Source organism: Hypanus sabinus, unplaced genomic scaffold, assembly GCF_030144855.1.
Source record: "Hypanus sabinus isolate sHypSab1 unplaced genomic scaffold, sHypSab1.hap1 scaffold_294, whole genome shotgun sequence".
Classification (NCBI taxonomy): Eukaryota; Metazoa; Chordata; class Chondrichthyes; order Myliobatiformes; family Dasyatidae; genus Hypanus; species Hypanus sabinus.
In genome coordinates, this window is record NW_026781090.1 from 79,344 (window position 1) to 97,425 (window position 18,082).

Here is an 18,082-nt window from a genome sequence, read left to right on the forward strand (position 1 = left end):
AGCTCTTTGATCACCTCCCCATCATTGCACAACACCCAATCCAGCACAGCCGAGCCTGTTTTGGGTCCAACAACAAGCTGTTCTAAAGAGCCATCTCTAAGACATTCTTTAGTTTCTGTTTCCTGTGGTCCAGTGATGGCCTGGTTTTTCCAAATCACTTTCATGTTAAAATCCCCAACGATTATCATGACATTGCCCTTCTGACTCGCCTTTTCCATGTCCTGCTGTTATTTGTATTCCACATCCCGGCTGCTGTTTGGAGGCCTGTATGGAACTGCCATTAGGGTACTTTTACCATTGCCATTTCATAACTCAACCCATAAAGATTCTAAACCTTCTGATCATGTGTCATTCCTTTCGAATACACAGAGCCACACCAAACATTCTTCCTACTAACCTATCTTTCCGATATCGTATATCCTGGGACTTTCTTCTCCCAATGGCAGCCATCTTTTTTACAAGTTTCAGAGATGGCCACAACGACGTACTTGCCAATAAGTAGTTGAATTTAAATATCATCCGTTTTATTTCTTATTCTGCGTGTATTCAACTGCAACACTTTCAGTCTATTATTTGTTGCTTTCTGTTTCAACTGCACCACGACTCCATCACCCTATAACTCAACGCACTGGCTGTGATTATGCCTCATCTGCTGTCTTTCCTTTCTATAATTTCTGTTGCACGCTATCTGTGATTTATTTCTGTTTTCCCCTTCCTAATGCAGATCACTCTTGTAACCATCTACCTGCCAATTAACTGAAACCCTCCCTTACGTCTCTACTAATTGTGACCGCTAGGCTATTGGACCCCTTTGGGTTCTTTTCGTACAGGTTGTACCTCCCCTTGAAGATGTCCTAATGATCCAGGAACTTGAAGACCTGCCCCCTACACCAGTCTCAGCTACTCTAATATGCCCGATCGTGCTATTCTTGCGCTCGTTAGCACGAGGACCAGGCAGCAGTCTCGAGGTTACTACCCTGCAGGTCCCGCTTTTCAACTTGCTACCCAATTCCTTGAATTCTTTCGTCAGGACCTCCTCCCTATTTCTACCTAGAGTATGTCATTAGTACCAGCGTGTACCAAGAATTCTGGCTGTTCACTCTCTCCCTTTAGAATACTCTGCAACCGATCCGAGACATCCCGTACCCTGACACCTGGGAGGTAGCACACTATGCGGGTCTCTCTAATCAGGCTGACAGAACCTCCTGTTTGTTCCCCTCACTACAGATCCGCTATGAATGCCGCATTCCTCATTTTCCTCTTTTCCTTCTGCTCCACGGAACCAGACTCAGTGCCAGAGACCGGATCGCCGTCCTTTGTTAGGTCATCCCCCTCAACTGCATCCAAAACGAGATAACGGAGGGGGATGATCACAAGGGAGCTCTCGACTATGTGAGCTCTTTCCCTCTGTCCCCTAACCATCACCCACTTATCTAACTCCTGCGGCCTCGGGGTGACTAATTCCCTGTAGCTATTCTCCATCTCCTGTTTCCTCTTTTAAGTAAACTGTAGTCATCATCCCCAACAGGGTCTCTCAGGAGCTGCATCTCGGTGCACCTGGCGGAGATATAGCCATAGGGGCCACTGGAAGATTCCCAGGATTCCCACCTGGAGCAAAAGTACTACCCTACCAGCATGCTCGCTATCCCTTAAAACGATAATGTCTGGGTAAGTCTGCACCCTCTTCACGCTCCGACACTGATACTCCTTCTATGACGTCTGTTCCACGCACATCCCGCGGTTCTCCACACTAAGCATTCCCAGAGTCCTTTGCTGTCGCCAGTTTCAAAGGATCACTATTACAGACACGTCTACCACCCTGCCGTCGGATCCGAGATGGATATTAAACCCATGAAACTATCTCATTTTAAAAATATACATTATTTCTATTTTTGCACTTTTTTATCTATTCAATACCCATATACTGTAAGTGATTTATTTATTGAATTTTATTTCACTTTTTCTTCTATATTATCTATTGCATTGAACTGCTGCTTCTAAGTTATCAAATTTCACGACACATGCCGGTGTTAATAAACCGGATTCTGATTCTGATATTTAATGGAATTTATGTTCGGCGGTGTTTGTATTTGACGTACCACAGACCACTTTTCCCTCGCCACTTACGAAATTGCCTAATCATCAGTGATTTTAATCAGAGTTATTCACTGCTAGCTAATTTGCAGATGAAAACCGGACACAAGCTGTTGTCCCGGGTATCGCTGTGACTATATTAAGGATTCCAGAAGCACCTTGCAATCTCAGTATGAACGGGTTGCAAATTCGATGTTCGTGCTGTGGATATGAGAATGCCAATCCAGAATATAAGTTGCAGTTGCTTTAGGATATTTTTGCCTCAATTTGTCCTGAAGTGAACTCCAAGGGCAGGATGTCTCGGGATTTGCAAGTGACGGAGTGTCTCACACGGCACGGCTATTTGAAGGCCCTGCAGATGGTTAAGGGAAGAGGTGTTTTCACAGCTATTTCACCTTTATTTGTCTTTTCCAGCTATAGTTCCCCCGGCCTCACCCTCGTGCCTTGTATATGCTGAATTTCAAGCGTGGACGTTGTCAGGTTTTATCCAATGCGTAGTCAGTTAATAACAGCCGAATCTTGTCCGTTATTGGTTAAAACAAGATAAATAAATAACAATAACAAAGTGTAACATTAACAGAGCAGGTAATTAGCATGTAAACAAGTAGGTGCAAGTCCATAAGGAGGGAGATTGTGTGGCGAAGATTTAATCTGATTGGACTATGGAACAACTTAGTTCTCTTAACAGAAGTGACAGAATTTTTTACTGAACCTGTTGCCGGGGCTTTCATGGTTCCGTGGACAGTGACAGTGGTCAGCTGGTTAAGAAACGATTACTGCTATTTTCTTTTCTGAAAAGTATTGTACAATGATATTTACTCCATTTCTTTGTTTGCCTTCTGTATATTATTTGTCCTTATCTTTCGCGATTCCAATGAACTTATTTAATTGCATCTTCACCCCTGTAAACCCATTCCTGTTGGTTCTCCTGACGAATGGATTAACCGCCGGACACGTTTTAGTCACCAGCAGAGGGCGGAGGAGACTCCGGTGGGCTGACAAGGGGCAGGGTGTCAGGGGCTCGGAGATGGAGAATCCCTCGTGCAACGAGATGCATAATCAACGTAAGAAATGCAAGATTACTCTTACGACAGAAAGCTGAAGAGTCAAAAGAAGGCACGATGATGCCATAGCAGACAATCTGAAGAAGATTCCTCGGGTGCTGCTGATATGTTAAGAGCTACGGGATTGCAAGAGACTGACTTGGTCCTCTGGGAGGACAGAATGGTAAACCGTGTGTGCGGCCAGAGAGATGCATTCAACGTGCATCTGTATTTACTTGGGAGACGGAGAGAGAGTCTACAGAGGTAAGGCAAAACGGCATCAAGTCCCTGGACTATGAAAATTACAGAGGAGTGTTTGCTGCCTTGATTACGGGGATAAACTAGGGACCGTCCTCTGCTGTTTTCATCGATATTAGCGATCTGAATGATAATGTGGTTAAACGCGTCAGGACAGTTTCGGATGACGCCAGACGTAGGAGTGCGTTCGGCGGCAGGAATACGACAGCGGCTTGCAGCGGAACGTGGGCCAGCTGGCAAAATGACGTCACAGATCAGAAGCAAGCTGCCGGCACACAGGCCAAAGTACCGAGTACACGGGACGGGATGGTAAGCTGAGGTTGTACAGGACTCTGTCGGTGTCTAATCTGAGGGGTTGAGCGCAGCTTTGGCCAGCTCCCCGCAGGGAAAACGTAAGTCAGGTTGAAAGAGGGCAGAGGAAGCTTACAAGGATTTGGCCGGGTCTGGAAAACGTGAGTAATAAGGAAAGATTGAATAGACCAAAACTGGTTCTTTAGAACATAGAAGGTTGAGAGGAGATTTCATAGTGGTATACAACGTTATGAAAGATATAGATAAGGTAAATGCAAGCAGGCTTCTCCACCAATGTTGGTAGGACCACAACCGGTGCTTCCCAGAACCGGTGAAGGGTGAAAGGTGAAGAAATTAAGAGGGACATGAGGTAAAACCTCTTCACTCAGCAGGTTTGAGAGCGTGGAACGAGCTACCAGCACCAGTGGCGCATGCGAACTGGATTTCAACGTTTAAGAGATAGTTTAGAAGGTAGGGCTATGGTAGATACCGCCCCTGTGCAGGTTGGTGGGAGAAGGCAGTTTACATAGGCCTGTTCCTGTGCAGTACTTCTCCCTGACACGTTAACTCTGTGACTCTGTGGCTCCTTGGTGGCTGATTCACAACAGTCCACGGGTTGATTACACAAAGATCGGAAGTAAATATCAGAAGTTGTATTATTCACTCCTAAATTCACCAAGTATATTCGCCGATATTCGTGGATATTTTTTCAGGTAGTTAAAACTGCTCCGCCCACGACACCAAACGCTCCCTCTCGCCAGTCTGGGAGGAGGCCGGGTTACTGATTGATTCGGAAGGTTCGGGTTGTTGTTCTAACAGACTCGGGGCTCAGGTCTGTGTGACAGCAGCGGCCTGTCCGCCCACGTTCCTCAGGATAAGGAGCGGCCTTTCTGCTGAAATTAGATCCTACCGGTTCGACGATTCACTCTCACTGAGGTGTGAACAAAGTCACTTTAATATTGTATTTAACCATTTCTGCTGCAGGGAAGAGTGATAGGATCTTTAACATGATTCAAAGAAAACTATCTGGGGTCTTCAACTCGCAACTTTACCAGTCACTCTACCCCGTTCGCAGCGAGTGTCCAACACTTTATTTTTACTCCAAACTCGAGTCACCTGCATTATTTTAAAATATTTTTAAATATAATAAAAAAACAAATTTTAGAAAAATGAGTTTGTAAGGAAAGATCAAGTAGGTTCGAACTTTATACCTTTGAACGAAGAGGATCGAGAGGAGGTATAACAGAGGTAGAGAAAATCATGATGGGGATTGAGAGGGTAAACACAATCAGTCGATTTCCACTGAGGTTGGGTGGAGCTACAACCAGAGGTCATGGGTGAAGGGTTGAAGATGAAAAGTTTCAGGGGATCATGAGGGGACTCATCTTCACTCAGAAGGGCCAGAGAGTGCGGAACGTGCTGCTGGCTACACATGTTACAAACGAGTTCGATTTCAACCATTAAGAGACAGTTTGGATGGGAGAGGTGTGAAGGGCTTTGGCCCCGGTACAGCACGAAGAGATTAGGCAGTTTAAATGGCTCAGCCGAAAGGCCTGTTTTTGTGCTGTAAGTTTCTATGTCACCTTGATCTCTGATTCATAACAGAGACAACGGGTTAACTAACCAGAGATCAGAAATAATTATCAGAACTTTACTTTTTCACAGCTTAATTCCCCAAGGATATTCTAAAAAGGAGGATATGTTCTGAAGACTTTTCAAGCTGCCTCTTCTCTCTGACCCACGCGCTGATCTTTCGTAACCATGGTAACACACAAAATGCTGGAGGAACCCAGCAGGACCGGTAACTTCTTTGGAATGGAGAAATAAGTCGAGCTTTCGGGCCAAGACCCTTCAGTGGAACTGGAAAGGAAGGGTAAAGAGCGCAGACCATGGATGCGGGTGGTTGTTCTGTGAAACTCGGAGCTCAGGGTCTCTGTGAAAGCATCGGCTGGACCCCACATTCCTCGGAACAGGGAACGGCCTTTCTGCTGGAATCAAATCCGACCGGTTCGACAATTCACTGTCATTCAGGTGTGAAATCATTCACTTTTATAATGTATTTGACCATTTCTGCTGCGGGGAAGACTGATAGAACCATTATTGTGTATTTAAGAAATTTACCTAGGGTCTCGAACCCGCAACAATACCCGTTACAGGGCTGCGAGTTTCCAGCATTTTATATTCCCCTCGGACTCGCATCAGCTGCAATTACTGTACAAGTATTTTCAGGATTCCTTCAAAGAATCAGTCCGTGGCATTCCGAACCGCAACATTAACTTGGCTATGTTCCCCAGTTACGGCTGCCAGTAATTTTTAAATGTTTCCTGTAACCGCGAGGGTGAGGGGGAGGGAGAGGCTGATGGAAAGGAGGAGAGTGCGGGTTGAAAGGGTGAACAGGCGGAGGAGGGGCAGGATAAGTGTGTGAAAGTTGGAGAGGGGGAAGATGAAATTGCGTCAGGAGCAGGAAGAGTGGGAGAGAGTTAAAGAGATAGGAGACATGGAGAGGGCGAGAGAGAGGGGGACGACAGAGAAAGGGGACTGGAACCGCTGGAGGAAAAGGGGAGAGAACGGAAGGGATAGATAGAGGGCGGAGATAGAGGGAGAGTTTGAGAGAAAGGGTGTGAGGCAACGGGAGAGGGTAAGTGAGAGGGGTAGCAAACGCGGCTGGGGGAGAAGAGAGTTTGAGAGAGGGTGAGTTACATGTAAGGAAGGGGGAATAGGATAGGAGAGAAAGGTGGGGAAAAGGGGAGAAGGGGAGAGTGGTGAGGGTTCAGCAGACTGGGAGAGACGATGATGGAGAGGGGTGCGCGGAGGGTTGATTGAGAGAGAGGAAGTGGTGTGCACGAGGAGGCGAGTGGGAGGGGTGAGAGAAAAGTATAGTGATTAAGATGGACGAGAGACCGGGAAGCACAGGAGAGAGGAATGAGTGAGGTGGGCGGAAAGGACAGAGGGGTGTGGAGGGTTACTCTTTGCATCTCATGATCACAATACCACCAGACTCAAAGGAAATATGAAAAGAGGTATCTGCATGGGTTGAGATTAAAATTTGGAAAGGACAATTTTGATAGTATCAGAAATGAACTGGCCACTATGGAATGGGACTGGCTGTTTTCTGGCAAAGGCGTTCTAATAATCGGGAGACCTTCAAAGGTGAAATTTTGAGAGTATGAAGTCAGTATGTGCCTGTCAGAATAAAAGGCAAGGATAACTGGTTTAGTGATCCTTGTTTTGTTGAGAAATGTTGAGGCTCTGGTTACGAGATAAAAGGAGTTCCATTGTAGGTAAAGGCAAGTCGGTAATCATTGAATATACGAAGTGCAAGGTAACACTTAGAAATAAATCAAGTGTGCTAAATTAATGCTTTGGGTGAAGGCCGGTACTAACGGGTTATACAGATTAGAACAAAAGCATTGCAAGGAATAACATTGGTCCTCTGAAAGATCAGAACAGCAAACCATATATGGAGCCAAAGGAGATGGGGAGATGACGAGATGGAGGAGATGGATATTCTGCTCCTGAACTTACTGAGGAGATGGATACAGAGTCTCTATAAGTACTGAGGTCCTGGATCCTCTGTGGATTAGAGAGGATACTCTGTTTCAGAAAGGGTCAACAAGTCTGTGAGAATGTTTTAGGCAGGTGAGTCTGATATCAACAGTGGGAAAGATATTGGGAGCTATTCTAAGGGATACAATATATAAATTATCTGACAGACATTGACTGATTATGGATAATCAACATGGAGTCGAACGTGGTTGGTCTTGTCTCAGCAACCTTATAGATATTTTTGCTGGTGTTACCACGAAAGTTGATGAAGACAAGGCAGTGGATATAGTCTTCATGGTCTTCAGAAGGGAATTGCCAAGGTCTGGCATAGGAGGATAGTCAGGAAGGTTCAGACACTCGGCTTTCAATAAACTGGATAAGACATTGTCCTAGTGGGTGAAACCAGAAACCAGAAAGGAGATAGATACCTCTCTGACTGGAGGCCTGTGACTAGTGAAATGCTGCAGAGATCAGAGCTGGCTCCGTTGTTCTTTGTCATCTAAAACAACAATCTACATGATAATGTGGTCAACTGGATCAGAAAATTTGCAGAGAACGCTAAGATTAGGGGTATGGTTGATAGCGAGGAAGGCTATCATGACTTGCAGAGGGAATTGGACTAGCTGCAAAAATGGGCTTAAAAACGTCAAAGGCAATTTAACGCTGACAAGTGCGAGGTGTTACACTTCGGTAGGAACAGCCAGGGTAGGACTGAAACAGTGAACGATAGGGTACTGAGGAGAGTGGAAGAACGAAGGGATCTGGGGTGACAGGTCCGTAATTCATTGAAAGTAACGTGACAGTTAGATAGGGTCGTAAAGAAAACATTATCAAACATTCGTCTTCATAAATCTATGTATTGAGTACAGGAGATGGGATGTTATGTTGAACTTGTATAAGACTTTGGAATACAGTGTGAAGGATTGGTCACCGACCTGCAGTAAAGATGTCATTAAGGTTGTAGGATACTGAAAAATTGTAGATTTTGAGACAGATAGGGTAAGTGTAAGCAATATTTTTCCACTGATGGTGAGTGGGACTACAACCAAAGGTCATGGGTGAAGAGTGAAAGATGAAAAGTTTAAGAGGAGCATGAGTGGAAACTTCTTCACTCAGAGGGTCGTGGAATGAGCGGCCAGCAAGAGTAGTGCATGAAAGCAGTATGTCACTGTTTAACTGATCGTTTGGATGGCTGGGGTATGGTGGGTTATGGCCCCGGCGCGGGTCGATGAGATTAATCATTTGGATGGTAGGGGTATGGTGGGTTATGGCCCCGGCGCAGGTCGATGTAATTAATCATTTGGATGATAGGGGTATGGTGGACTATGGCCCCGGCGCAGGTCGATGGGATTAATCATTTGGATGGCTGGGGTATGGTGGGCTATGGCCCCGGCGCAGGTCGATGGGATTAATCATTTGGATGGTAGGGGTATGGTGGTTTATGGCCCCTGAGCGGGTCGATAAGGTAAATATTTCTGATGGTAGGGGTATGAAGGACTATTGCCCCAACGCAGGCCAATGAGATTAGGCAGTTTAAATTCCTCACCGAAGGACCTGTTCCTGTGCTGTAATTAACTATGTCTCCATTACTCCTCGATCTCCGATCCATAATACAGACAACGGGCTGATTAAATGATGGTCCAAAATAAATATCAGAAGTTGAATTATTCACAGATAATCCTCCCCCCAAATAAAATCCAACAGCATGGATGTGTTTTGAAGTAGATTCTCACTGCCTCGCTCACTGTAATAAAAAGATTACAAGGGACAATACAGTTCCTCTGAAAAATCAGATCTCTAATCCATAAATGGAGCCAAAGGAGATGGGGGAGATGACGAGATGGAAGAGATGGATTTTCTGCATCTGAATTTACTCGGGAGATGGATAGAGAGTCTGTATAAGTACTGACGTGCTGGATCCTCTGTGGATTAGACAGGAGGTGTTTGCTGTCTTCAAGCAAATTGGGGAGGATAAATCCCCCAGGACTGACAAGGCCCCTCCTCGGGATGTGGGAGACAAGGACAGAAATTACAAGGGGCCTGGAATAGATAATTAAATCATCCTAAACAACGGGTGGGGTGGTTCAGGGCTATTCCTAGCCAATGCTATTCCTCTGTTTCAGAAAGGGTCTAAAACTCTGTGAGAATGTAATAGGCAGGTAAGTCTGATATCAGTAGTGTGAAAGATAATGGAAGCTATTCTAAGGGATAACACATGTATGAATTATTTGATAGACATTGACTGATTATGGATAGTCAGCATGGCGTCGTACGTAGTTGGTCTTGTCTCAGCAATCTTATAGATATTTTTGAGGATGTTACCACGAAAGTTGATGAAGACAAGTCAGTGGATATAGTCTTCATGGACATTAGAAGGGAATCACCAAGGTCTCGCATGGGAGGATAGTCAAGAAGGTTCAGACACTCGACATTCAATAAACTGGATAAGACATTGTCCTCGTGGGTGAAACCAGAAACCAGAAAGTAGATTGTTATCTCTCTGACTGGAAACCTGTGACTACTGAAATGCTGCAGAGATCAGCGCTGGCTCGGTTGTTCTTTGTCATCGAAAACAACAATCAACATGATAATGTTAACTGGATCAGCAAATTTGTAGAGAACGCCAAGATTATGGGTGTAGTGGATAGTGAGGAATGTTATCATGACTCTCAGCGGGAAATGGACCAGTTGCAAAAATGTGCTAACAAACGTCAAAGGTAATATAAGGCGGACAAGTGCGAGGTGTTACACTTCGGTAGGAACAGCCAGGGTACGACTTTAGCAGTGAACGGTAGGGTACTGAGGAATGTGGAAGAACGAAGGGATCTGGGTTGACAGGTCCGTAATTCATTGAAAGTAACGTGACAGTTAGATAGGGTCATAAAGAAAACATTATCAAACCTTCGTCTTCATAAATCTATGTATTGAGTACAGGAGATGGGATGTTATGTTGAACTTGTATAAGACTTTGGAGTACAGTGTGAAGGATTGGTCACCGACCTGCAGTAAAGATGTGAATAGGGTTGTAGGATACTGAAAAATTGTAGAAGGGTGTTGCCGGGTCTGGATGACTTGAGTTATAAGGACAGGTTTATGAGGTTGGAAGATTGAGAGGAGATTTGATCGAGGTATACAAGATTATGAGGCATATAGGTAGGGTAAGTGCAAGCAAGATTTTTTCACTCAGGGTGAGTGGGACTGCAACCAGAGGGCATGGGGGAAGGGTGAAAGATGAAAAGTTTAAGAAGAAGATGAGCGGAAACTTCTTCACTCAGGGAGTCGTGGAATGAGTGGCTAGAAAAATCAGTGCATGCGCACATGGCCTCACTGTTTAACTGATCGCTTATGGTAGGGGTATGGTGGACTATGTCCCCGGGGTGGGACGATGGGATTAATCATTTGGATGGTAGGGGTATGGTGGACTATGTCCCCAGCGCGGGTCCATGAGATTACTAATTTGGGTGGTCGAGGTATGGTGGGCTATGCCCCGGCGCGTGTCGATGGGATTAATCATTTGGATGGTTGGGGTATGGTGGACTATGGACCCGGCGGGGGTCGATGGGATTAATCATTTGGATGGTAGGGGTATGGTGGGTTATGGCCCCGGCGCGGGTCGATGGGATTAATCATTTGGATGGTAGGGGTATGGTGGGGGTCTGTCCCCGGCGGAGGCCGATGAGATTAAGCAGTTTAAATTCCTCTGCCTAAGGGTCTATTTCTGTGCTGTAATTATCTATGACTCTATTACTTCTTGATCTCCGATCCACAATCCAGACAACGGGCTGATTAAAAGATGGTCCAAAATAAATATCAGATGTTGAATTATTCACACCTAATCTCGCCCCCCAAATAAAATCCAAAAGCATGGATGTGTTTTGAAGCAGTTTCACACTGCCTTGTCCACTGTCCCACACGTTCCCACTCGCCAATCTTTCGTACCCATGGTAACAGTGAAGATGCTGCAGGAACTCAGCAGGTCTGGCAGCATCTGTGGAACTTAATCATTAATCTATGTTTCGCACCAAGACCCCTCAGTGGAATTGGAAAGGAATGAGGAAGAGGACAGATCATTGATTTGGAAGATGCGGGTTGTTGTTCTGTTTGACTTTGAGCTCAGGGTCTGTGTAAAAGCAGCTTCCTGCCCGGGCGCATTCTTCAGAACAGGGAGCGTCCTTTCTGCTGAAAGGAAATCGGACCAGTTTGACAATTCGCCCTCATGCGGGTGTGAAAAAAAGTCGCTTCAATATTGTATTTAACAATTTCTGCTGCAGAATAATACGATTAAAAACTGCAACGTGATTTATAGTAAATTGCCTAAGGTCGTGAACCCGCCACGTTACCAGTTATAGTTGCTGCCCCGTTTTCTGCGGGTTTACAGCATTTTATGTTCACCTGAAACTCACATAATATGCTGCTGTTTAAAAAACTATTTTTCATGATGCCTTTATATAAATCAACCCTTGGCATTCCCAACCTCGTCATTCCACAATATAAAGAACATTATCAAGTATCTGGAACCTGGTTCTGTCCCAGTCAGAGTTACCAGCAAACTTTTAAATGGGTTTGGTGTACAGCAAAGAGAGAGGAGAAGGGACACGCTGATGTGGATGGTCAGGGGGTGAACAGGGCAGGGGAATGGTAGGGTGTGGGTCTGGAAGTTGGAGAGGGGAATGCTGAAAATGTGCTTCACTGTTTGGGGCAGGTAGAGGAAGAGAGAAGGAGGAGCGAGAGAGAGAGCTATGGAAAGAGAAGGACAGAGGAGAGCGGAATAGGTGAGGAGAGAGAGCGGAGGACAGGGAGGGGAGTGAGGGTGTTAGAGGAGGAGATTGTCAGAGAAAGGGTCTAAAGGATGGTGAGAGGGTGAGTGAGAGAGGTAGAGAGCGTGTGTGTGGGATAAGAGAGAGAGAGGCGGAATAATAGGGGGAGAGGCGAGGGAGTAGGGAGTGGGGAAAGAGTAAGGAATCAAAAGTTTAAGTACGATATGATAATGTCCCGATGGTGATAAGACTAATAATTCAGTGTAATAATTATTGAAGGACAGGCAGATCAGCTGCTGTAGCCATTAGCCTTGTTTACAGGACGGCAGGCCTGGCAGCTCAGAATTTCAGGGTTCAGGTGTTTTAGATGCAAGAATCTGGGCGGGATGAAAGGGGGGTTGCAGCGTTACTCGTCAGGGAAAAGATCACGTCATTGCTCAGACAGGACAGACTGGAGAACTCTTCCACAGAGAACACAGAACAGCTCAGCACAGGAACAGACCACGTGGCCCACAATGTTGTGCCAAAGCACCTCAGAGCCAAATCAAAGCACACAGACACTAATCCCTTCTACCTGCACCATGTCCATATCCCCAGTCTTCGTTACATCAATGTGCCTATCCAAACGTATCTTAAAACCCTCTTATATCTCTGCCTCTCCGTCCATACCAGGCAGCACATTCTCTGAACGCGACTCTGAATAAAGAAGCTTACCCCTCACATCCCCCTTGAAGCCACCCCCTCCTGCCTTCAATGCGTGCACTCTGGTATCAGACATTGCAACCCCGGGAAACAGATAACCCCTGTCCACTCCATCTAAGCCTCTCATAATATTTTCAAACTCTATCAGATCTCTGCTCAGCTTTGTTGCTCCAGTGAACAACAAATTTATTCAGCTTCTCATGATAATGCATACCCTTTGTACAGGGTAGCATCCTTGTAAGCCTCCACTGCACCCTCTCCAAAGCTTCGACATCCTTTCTCCAGTGGAGAGACCAGAAATGTACCAGTTCTCCAGATGTGGCCTTATTAGAGTTTTATAAATTTGCAATATAATCTCAAACTTTTGATCTCAATGCCTCGACTGATATTGCCAAGCGTTCCATAAGCCTCCTTAACCACCTTAGTACATAGAACATAGAACAGTACAGCACAGTACAGGCCCTTCGGCCACAATGTTGAACCGACCCTCAAACCCTGCCTCCCATATAACCCCCTACCTTAAATTCCTCCATATACCTGTCTCTTAAACTTCACTAGTATATCTGCCTCCACCACTGACTCAGGCAGTGCCTTCCACGCACCAACCACTCTCTGAGTGAAAAACCTTCCTCTAATATCCCCCTTGAACTTCCCTCCCCTTACCTTAAAGCCATGTCCTCTTGTACTAAGCAGTGGTGCCCTGGGGAAGAGGTGCTGGCTGTCCACTTTGTCTATTCATCTTAATATCTTGTACACCTCTATCATGTCTCCTCTCATCCACCTTCTCTCCAAAGAGTAAAGCCCTAGCTCCCTTAATCTCTGATCATTATCCATGCTCTCTAAACCAGGCAGCATCGTGCTAAATCTCCTCTCTACCCTTTCCAATGCTTCCACATCCTTCCTATGCTGAGGCGACCAAAACTGGACACAGTACTCCAAGTGTGGCCTAACTCGAGTTTTATAGAGCTGCATCATTACATAGCGTCTCTTAAACTCCATCCTTCGACTTATGAAAGCTAACACCCCATAAGCTTTCTTAACTACCCTATCTACCTGTGAGGCAACTTTCAGGGATCTGTGGATATGTACCCCCAGATCACTCTGCTCCTCCACACTACCAAGTATCCTGCCATTTACTTTATTGTCTTGGAGATTGTCCTTCCAAAGTGTACCACCTCACACTTCTCCAGGTTGAACTCCATCTGCCGCTTCTCAGCCCACTTCTGCATCCTATCGATGTCTCTCGGCAATCTTTGACAATCCTCTACACTATCTTTCTGAATAAGCCTACCGTGTGAAACCTTGTCAAATGCCTTACCAAAATCCATGTAGATCACATCCACTACACTACCCTCATCTAAATGCCTGGTCACCTCCTCAAAGAACTCTATCAGGCTTGTTCGGCACGCTCTGCCTTTCACAAAACCATGCTGACTGTCCCTGATCAGACCATTATTCTCTAAATACCCATAGATCCTATCTCTAAGAATCTTTTCCAACAGCTTTCCCACTGCTCTATAATTACCTGGACTATCCCTATTACCTTTTTTGAACCTTATCGACCTGTGTAGCCACTTCCATTGAGTTATGACTTTGGATCACGGATCTCTCTGCTCAGCAAAACTGTTAAGGATCTTGTTCCTGACAGTGTACTGTCTCCTTGCATTTTGCCCTATCGAAGAGCTGCACCTCAGATTTATCTGGGTTAAACTCCAAGTGCTATTTCTCAGCCACATCTGTGACTGTTCTACATCACGCTGTATTTATTGGCAGTCGACAATTCCACCGGTCTTGGTATGATACTTAGATGTACTAACCGACTCTTCTGCATTTTCTGCGGATCATTTATACACAGCACAGACAGCAGAGGTCCCGATGCAGATGCCTGCGGAGTTCCACTAATTCCAGACCACCACCTCGAGTTAGTCTCTTCAGCCGCTACAACCTGTCGTCCATGCATAAACCAGTTCTGAATTCAAACAGCGAATTCGCTGCGGATCCCGTGCATCATCCGCTTCTGGATTAGCCTCCCATAAGGGACGGTCAAATGGTTTACTAAAATCCATGTAGACAACATCCAGTGCCCCACCGCCATCAATCTCTCACATCATCTTGTCGAAACGCTCAATCAATTTGGTACGACACGACCTAACAAACACATAGCCAAGCTGGCTCTCCTAAATTAGGCCATGGTTTCCTAATGCTCAAAAGCCCTAACCGAATAATTTCCTTCCGCAACTTCATTCCACCTGACGTGAGACCCATCGGTCTACAGTTCCCAGGATTTTCTCCTTAATCCTTTCATAAAGAGAGTTGCAAAATTATCGGCTTGCCTGTTCTCCGGGGCCTCGCCGGTGACTTGAGAGGACAGAAAGATACTGGGCAAGGACCCAGCAATCTCATCTCTTGCCTCGTAAAATAAAATGGAGTAAATCCCAAAAAGCTCTGGGGACCCATCCACCTATCAAATGTTATGGGTAGTACACCAGGGAGTGGGGTTGAGGAGGGGTAAAAAAGGATCAGACATGAGTAAATGGCAGAGCAGATTTGAAGGGCCGAAAGGCCTAATTCTACTCCTATGTCTTACGGTCTTTAGCCTTAATACTCATTAGGAGGCCCAACACCCCCTCGTGTGTTTCTCTTTGATCAAAACTTCTGGAGTTTAACTTTTCCTTACTGACTATTTTTGATCAGATTTATTCCAGTTGAGTTTGAATACATATAGCCGAACGAGTTTGATTTAATTTCAGAAGAAAGTCAGTTCCCTGTACCTGAACAGGTGGGGGACGCTGGAACTGAAACTATATCTATTCCGGTCAGTCCAGTTTACACATGGGGCGGAGCTCAGATCCTCCCAGAACCCGGACTAGATCAAATCCGCAGCCTGGGATTGGCTGAGTTAAACAGAGAAACTGCGCCCCACAGGTTGCGATGAAAGAAAAAGGAGAGATCCACACGGAAAACCGGACAGAAAGGTTAACGCAGCCTGTTTGTTTTCCTCTTCGGGGTTGCTACATTGATCCCACTTCCGCCTCCTCCCGCTGTCAGACCCGTCCTGAGCTGGTGAGAGTTCGTGTGACCCGGACTGCGGCAGTCCCGCTCTACCCGGGCTCACCCGGCCCTGTCAATCTGTAATGAGTGACCACTCCCACCCCCTCCCGCTGTCAGACCCGTCCTGAGCCGGTGAGAGTTAGTGTGACCCGGACTGCGGCAGTCCCGCTCTACCCGGGCTCACCCGGCCCTGTCCATCTGTAATGAGTGACCACTCCCGCCTCCTCCCGCAGTCAGACCCGTCCTGAGCCGGTGAGAGTTAGTGTGACCCGGACTGCGGCAGTCCCGCTCTACCCCGGCTCACCCGGCCCTGTCCATCTGTAATGAGTGACCACTCCCGCCCCCTCCCGCTGTCAGACCCGTCCTGAGCCGGTGAGAGTTAGTGTGACCCGGACTGCGGCAGTCCCGCTCTACCCCGGCTCACCCGGCCCTGTCCATCTGTAATGAGCGACGGACACATCACAGCTGAGTGGCCTCGGGAGCAGCAGCTCAGACTCAACTCTCCGTACAGGGTGAGCACATCGGTGCAGGAACATTGTCGATCACCGGGGAAGTCGGACTGTGATTTCCCGGGACCATATTGAACGCCGTCCGGTTACAACATCAGAGGTAAGTGTTGTCTATGATTCTGTAAAATTATTCAGCGTTGACAGCGAGGCTCAGCTTTGGTCGGGATCGGGAGTGAATTTCGTGGGAGAAGGGAGTTCTAGCTAACGAGTCAATTACTGACCAAATGGATTCAGAGAAACGAGGGTGGTTTCTACCGATTGGGAGCAGAGGACGTCTTTCACCCCGGTAGTGAGATGTGAAATATCCCATCGGCCAGTGACCCGTCACCGATTTCTCTCAAACAAGAGGAAAAAGCAAATGCTAGAAATCCGAACAACAGACACAAACTGCTGGAGGAACTCTGCAGGCCAGGCAGCGTCTATGGAAAATAGTACAGTCGACATTCGAGAGCCCAGTAATGTTGTTTACATTGTGCCTTTGGTTCTACTGCTGTTCCCTGTAGAAGAAGGGGTTAAATGCAATATTAAACTTTCTTCACATTTGAATGACAGTGTTTTGTTGAACCGGTTTGGATTTGATTTCAGCGGAACGGCCGCTCCCTGTTCTGAGGAATGTGACGGACAGGCAGCTGCTTGCACGCAGACCTGAGCACCGAATCTCACAGAACAACAAGCCGCACCTTCCAAATCAGTCAGTCATCTGCCCTCTTCCCCTTTCCAGTCCAGTCCTGATGAAGGGACTCGGTCCGTAACGTCGACTGCTTACCCCCTCGTGATCACAATGCTACCAGTTTCAAAGGAATTATGGAAAGGGGTATCTGCATGGGCTGAGATTAAAATTTTGAAAGGACAGTTTTGATGGTAGCGGAATTGTCCTGGCCACTGTGGAATAGGACAGGCTGTTGTCTGGAAAAGGCGTTCTCATAAGTGGGAGATCTTCAAAGGTGAAATTCTGAGAGTCTAAAGTTGTTATGTGCCGGTCAGAATAAAAACAAGAAAGATTCGTTTAGGGAACATTGTTTTTTTTAAAGATGTTGAGGCTCTGGTTACGAGATGAAAGGAGTCCCACAGTAGGTATAGGCATGTCGGTATTTATTGAGTATACGAAATGTAAGGTAACACTTAGAAAGAAATCAAAAGCGCTAAACGAATGTTTTGGGTGAAGGCCAGTACTAACGGACTATACAGATTAGACCAAAAGGATTGCAAGGGCCTCTGAAAGATCAGAAAAGTTCACCATACATGGAGCCAAAGGAGATGGGGGAGATGACGAGATGGAGGAGATGGATATTCTGCATCTGAACTTACTGAGGAGATGGATACAGAATCTGTATAAGTACTGAGGTCCTGGATCCTCTCTGGATTAGAGAGGAGGTGTTTTCTGTCTTCAAGCAAACTGGGGAGGAGAAATCCACAGGGACTGACAAGGTCTTTCCTCAGACTGTGGGAGGCAAGTACAGAAATTGCAGGGGGGCCTGGAATAGATATTTAAATCATCCTGAGCAACGGTGAGGTAGTCCAGGGTTGGAAAATAGCTAATGCTGCTCCTCTATTTGAGAAAGGTTCTAAAACTCTGTGAGAATTTTATGGGCAGTTGAGTCTGATATCGGTAGTTGGATAGATATTGAGAGCTATTATAAGGGATAGGTTATATGAATTATTTGCTAGACATTGACTTATTGTAGATAGTCAGCATGGCGTCGTACGTGGTTGCTCTTGTCCCAGCAATCTTATAGATATTTCTGAGGGTGTTACCCTGAGAGTTGATTAAGACAAGGCAGTGGATGTAGTCTTCATGGACATTAGAAGGGTGTTGCTAAGGTCTCGAATG